Genomic DNA, 6,000 nt, shown 5'->3' on the forward strand with positions numbered 1-6,000 from the left:
TGTCCTGGATCTCGGGACCCTGGCAGTGGAGGTCTGCACAGTCCCCTGGAGGATGTGGGTAATGACCTGCACTTGCACATAGGATTCTTGGTGGCAGCGGCAGCAGCATTAGCATTTCATGCCTCTTGTCTGGGGTCTGAGCTGTTAGCTGCAGCTCTTGCCTGTCTCTGGAGCTCACTTAGGTGCTGCTGTGCCTTCTGTGGGCACACAGAGCAGGAATCCCCTCTCCTCTCACTCCCCAAAACAGTGGTCTCTTGACACTTACACAGGTCCAGACTTTTCCCTTGACTCCCTCCCAGCTAGCTGTGGCGCACTAGCCCCCTTCAGGCTGTCTTCACGCAGCCAACCCCAATCTGACCTCTGAAGCCTGAGCCTCAGCTCCCAGGCCCCACCTGCCCCAGCGGGTGAGCAGACAAGCCTCTCGGGCTGGTGAGTGCTGGTCAACACCGATCCTCTGTGTGGGAATCTCTCCTCTTTTCCGTCTGCACCCCTGTTTCTGCACTCTCCTCCATGACTCTGAAGCTTCCTCACCCCGCACAACCCCCATCTCCGCCCATGAAGGGCCTTCCTAGTGTGTGGAAACTTTTCCTCCTTCACAGCTCCCTCCCAGAGGTGTGGGTCCAATCCCTAATCTTTTGTCTCTGTTTTTCCTTTTTGCTTTTGCCCTACCCAGGTACGTGGGAATTTTCTGGCCTTTGGGGAAGTATGAGGTCTTCTGCCAGCGTTCAGCAGGTGTTCTGTAGGAGTTGCTCCACATGTAGATGTACTTTTGATGTATTTGTGGGGAGGAAAGTGATCTCCACGTCTTACTCCCCACCATCTTGAAGGTCTCTAGCAAGCTTTTAAATTCTTCATATTATACATTTTTCCATTCTATTGAGTCCTCTTATTAGTCTCATTTTTCTTTTCATTCTTTTTGCAAAGTTTAAAATATCAGAGGTTATAAGCTATATGCTTAGGACCCCAAAGTGAGTCTTTTTCAACTGAGTCTTTTCACCTTTAAGCTCTAAAAAGACACCTAAAATTGGATTCTGGAAGATTAAGTTTCACTGATTTTCTCTAAGACAACAAACTGGTCCTTCCTATAACTGCAACCTACCTTTGGACAATTTCTCACTTCTTTTTTTCTTTTAGATTATATTCCTGTTTTCAAAGCAATGCAAACAGTCATATACCTCCAGCTTACAATTTCATAGATGAACTTGGAAAGGGAAAAATTAAATGGCTGGGAAGGATTGGATGACAATTACTGAAAGCTACCTAACCATACCTCTTTTGGGATCCTACCTCATTTTTGTAACCCCTTTGGGTTTCAACAAAATTTCTTGATTATTAATTGAAATATTAAGATGATTATTATGTTAATTAGTCATTATTTGAAAAGAAAGAAGTCTGTTCCCTTTAGGATTTCTAATGTATTTCTTTGAATAGGTAATGTATAATTATGCAGTATTTCTGATGAGAGATATATGAGTTAGAAACCATGGCCAGCCTGATGAGGCTTCCTGCAGTTCTACCAAGTTGACCCCTTTATGATCCTTGTTAGTCTTATTTGAGAAAATACACATTCATTTCATTATTTTCTCTTTGACATGTTTCATTATACCTGAAAATTGGATCCACCAGTAGCAGGTAAATTTAATAGATTTAACAATTTTCTAAATGCAGTTTGCATTTACACAAATTGAGTCAAAGCAACCCAAATCCTTTAATGAAAAGCTAAAAATAAAGTAAGTATTACTTCCTCCACACTCCCAAAAGAGGGCAGTTAAAATGCCTCTTAAGATTATAGGAGAAATAAATAGTTCTTTTTTCTTAAGCTTATTCATACTGGGCCACTGAAAATGAGGCATTTTATCTTTGGAAATTTAATGAACAAATCATTTTTTTCATGTATTAAAGTGACTACTCTCTCAACCTCTTTAAGGAAGGGAAAGCTGGATGGTGGAGTTGTTAAGGACTTTGGCTTTGGCATCAAACTCTGTCTGATCCAGGCTCCGTCATTTTATCTGGGCAAACTACCTCATCTGTGTTCCTCTTCTGTTAAACAAAACAAAACAAAACAAAACCAAACCTCGCTTTTGTACTATGAGGATTAAATGAGATAGTCCATATAAAGCACTTGGTATACTGTCTGGCACAAAGCAAGCACTCAATATGTTAGATATATTTATTATTCATGATAACATAATTCACAGTCATACACTGGCATTCCAAATCTGGTATCAGAATGTACAATAGTCACAACAAATATCCTAATTAGCTAACTTCTTGTTCTGTTCTATGGAGATACAAGTTCATAAAATAGAAAAAAGGGAAAAGCCATTGAATTTTGGCATTAAAAAAACAGGTTAAACTAAGGATTCATTTGAATCATTAGTCCTTCCAATGTTTTTAAATCTGTTTAAAACTGTTGTGTGGAAGTGGTACACCTCTTTTGAGAATGCATTGATGTTATTTTTTTTTTACTTGTTCTGATGGTGATTGTCCTGCCAGGTTTTGGGTAAACCTCCATGAAGAATTCAAGTGATTTGTTGTCATATTTCAGGCTCCCATTTTGTCTGTCTTTAAAACAGAATTAATTTGTTGTTCATTCTCCCTCTAAAATAAGAAGTCTGATGGTTTGGAAGAAAATTAACAGAGCAGGTTTTCTGGCTCAAACAGTGTTATAGTCCCCTCTGTGTGAATACTTAGATGAGTGTAAATATTATGCTGGAAACCACAATGTCTCTAATTTCTCCTGCATCATTTCTTTTGCTAGAATTGTGTTTTTATACAATCATTAAAATAAAACATTCTCACTGATTAAGCCATGTTTTCCTAGAGATAACTATTATATTTTTATTAGTTTTTTCCTTTGGAAAAATGTTAATAACATCTGGGTAGGAGAGTCTGAAGATTATACAATTCTAAGAAATGTATTTTATATAGTTTATAAACTAAAAGAACAAAGAAAGAAACATGTATAAAATTCTTTTGGAGATAAATTTTTAAGAAACTTGAATTGCTTTGTGAATTACTCTAATTTACATAATTTGATAAAGTAAATGATTTGTACTTTTTCACAATCCACTTTCAGTAGGACTTGAAACAGACATTTCTGAGTCTGATTTAAGGATCTTCCTATGGTCTAGTGGAATATACCAAGTGGTACATAAAATATACATTCTGAGAAATTCTCAGAGCTCATGAGTTTAACCTTGTATATCTAAATTTCACTTCCTTTTACCATTTTCTATGTTCTTGATGTCTTTACTACCATTTCTACTATTATTTATTGAGAGTCTATATTGTAATAAATGTTTTAAGCTTTTTTCCTCATTTACTCCTCACAGTAAAATTTGTGCTAGACATTATTCTCATTCAGAAGATGAGATCAATAAAACTTCGACTGGTAAATAATTTGCATGATGTTATACAGCTACTAATTGATGGAGCCAAGCTTCAAACCTTCTAATAGCAATGCAACTTGAATAAGCTTCTGTATCTTGAGAATACTATTAGTCATTGAACAGAGAGACAAGACATACAGAACTACTACCCTCTTGATCTAAAGTACGATGTAGGTGATGTAACAGAGGGATCTCAGAAAGTTTTCATGGAGTCATTCAAAACATTTTCACCCAGGAGATGGCAACTGGGTGAGTCTTGACAAATGCGTGTTTACCAGTAAATCGCTGATTTCAGAAAAATTGTCCAAGGCATAGAAATGAGCAAAAGATATTATTAGATGTCCTTTCAGGGGAGTGCTCAGTGATATTTAGTGGTCAGGACTGTGTACCTTTGGTTAACTTTCTATTGACTAGGTTATTTTCAAATCTGAAGGGGTAGGAGTTAACTTTTAGGAAACCGAAAGTCACACAAATCATTCATATTCATAGGAATAAAAATATTTTTTCCAGTAAAGATAGAATTGATTTTTATCCAGTACAAATAGTAACCTAAACATTGCATTTCATCACCCTAAAGGATATGAGATACTAACTGGTCTGAATATATGTAAGCTTATTTCAGCTTTCCTAACTAAATATTGTGAGTGTGTGTGTGTGTGTGTGTGTGTGTGTGTGTGTGTGTGTGTGTGTAGGCCCAGTGCCCATTAGATAGGTAGATAGATAGTAAATAGATATAGATATGTAAATATATCTATATATCTGTATATCTTTTTTTATTTCCTTTTGATGGTATTGACATTTTACTAGTTCTCTCATTAAATAGTGAGTTTAATAAAATCTTTTCTCAGGTGTTTATATTCACACGAGAGTCATATTTTTAACTTTTTGAAAGTTATAGTTTAGCAATTGGCATGGGAACTTTCATTAGAACCACCACCTTGAAAATAGAACAGACTCATAAAATTGGCTGGAATCTAAGAGTTGTACATACATTTAAAATACAGGAGAGAAGAGTAGTTTAGGAAATGCATGAAAAAGGGGAGGCAAGCTGGGCCCAGTTTTTATAGGCCTTAAGTGCTATGCTAAGTAACTGTATTTATCATGTAGCTATAACTGTTAAATTGAACTAAAGAGGCACATAGGTTAAAATCAGAAAACAGCTAGATTGTTTATTTAATTAAAGTCTTTGCAAGTCCACTTTGTTGGCACCACTATGTCCGTGGGATGCAATTTAAGAAAAATCACAACACATTTTCTGGATAGTCTTGAATAATAAATTTTGGTAAAGAGTATCAGTTCAGTAATTACTATGTTGAGTTCCAGGTTGTAATCAAAATTTCCAATTTCATTCCAGGATTTCCCACGCTTCAGCTTGGACTTTTTGCAAGACTGAGGAAAGGAAAAGGAGAGGATGATCATTATTTCCTTATTTTCCTCACCTAGATTCTGTGCTTCTGTTTCTCCTCTCTCACTTACCAGGAGGTATGTAATGTCTCCTGAATCTAATTTGACTCATTCTATCAAGGCGGTCAAGGGATGGTATTCTCTTGTCTTGCTTGGTGTTTAAATATAATTTCTTCACTTTTGAAGGCAATTTGGAGAAACCTCCATCACTAGATTCTCTTACCTGTAGGTTCTTTAATACAGTAAAGTCCATCATGTTGTGAATGAGTACCACAGTGATTTTTTTTAAGTATGTGAAGTTCATAAAGTACAGAATAATGCTCAATAAATGTTTATTGTTTTGAAATAACATGTGTTGCAGCCACAAAAAAGAAATAGATATATATTTGAATACTATTTTGAAGGATTCTAAGCATTTATATAAAAATTCTTTGCCAAATCACAGCTACTTTCTGGATAGTCATCTCAAGTTACTACACATTTTTGATTTTTTATTACCAAACTGATTGGAATTAATTTTGTTTGCTCTTTTTTCAGTTCCCAGGCATCAACCTAATTGATACTGTGTTTCTGCTTCAGTTGATTAGTTTTTCTGTTTATATGCAATTTGAGGTTTGAAGGGAAACCATGATAAGCAGATTGAGTGTCAGTAAGTTTATCAGCATACGGCTTTCCTGTCTAAATTGAATGTGCAACGTAAAAATTCATTAAAACTCACCTTTGAAACCTAGAAATAAACAGTTCAGAAAATGTCTAATGAGATGGCAATAGAAATTCTCCAAATACAACTTTAGCCATTACAGTCTTTATTAAAATAAACAAACCAGCTGACACCTTTTTCTTCAGAACCATCCTAGTAGGGGTAGAGATACTACCTGCAAAATCCTGACTGCAAGAAGTCGGTGGAATTCTTGCTTCCCTGCAAGGTGTTTTCTTTTGTTTTGCCAACATCCCTCACTCTTTTAATTCTTTGTTCCACAAGCTTCCCCAATCTTTGTTTCTCTTTTTAAACACTCATCCCCACAACACTTGAAGTACACAGGATGCTGATATATTTATCTTCTATGTGGTTATTTTTGATTACTTCAAACCATGCACATATTGTCACCTTATCTTTGATAAAGGAGGCAGGAATGTACAGTGGAGAAAGGACAGCCACTTCAATAAGTGGTGCTGGGAAAACTGGACAGGTACATGTAAAAGT

This window comes from Tursiops truncatus, chromosome 1 (genome assembly GCF_011762595.2).
Source record: "Tursiops truncatus isolate mTurTru1 chromosome 1, mTurTru1.mat.Y, whole genome shotgun sequence".
In the NCBI taxonomy this organism is placed as follows: Eukaryota; Metazoa; Chordata; class Mammalia; order Artiodactyla; family Delphinidae; genus Tursiops; species Tursiops truncatus.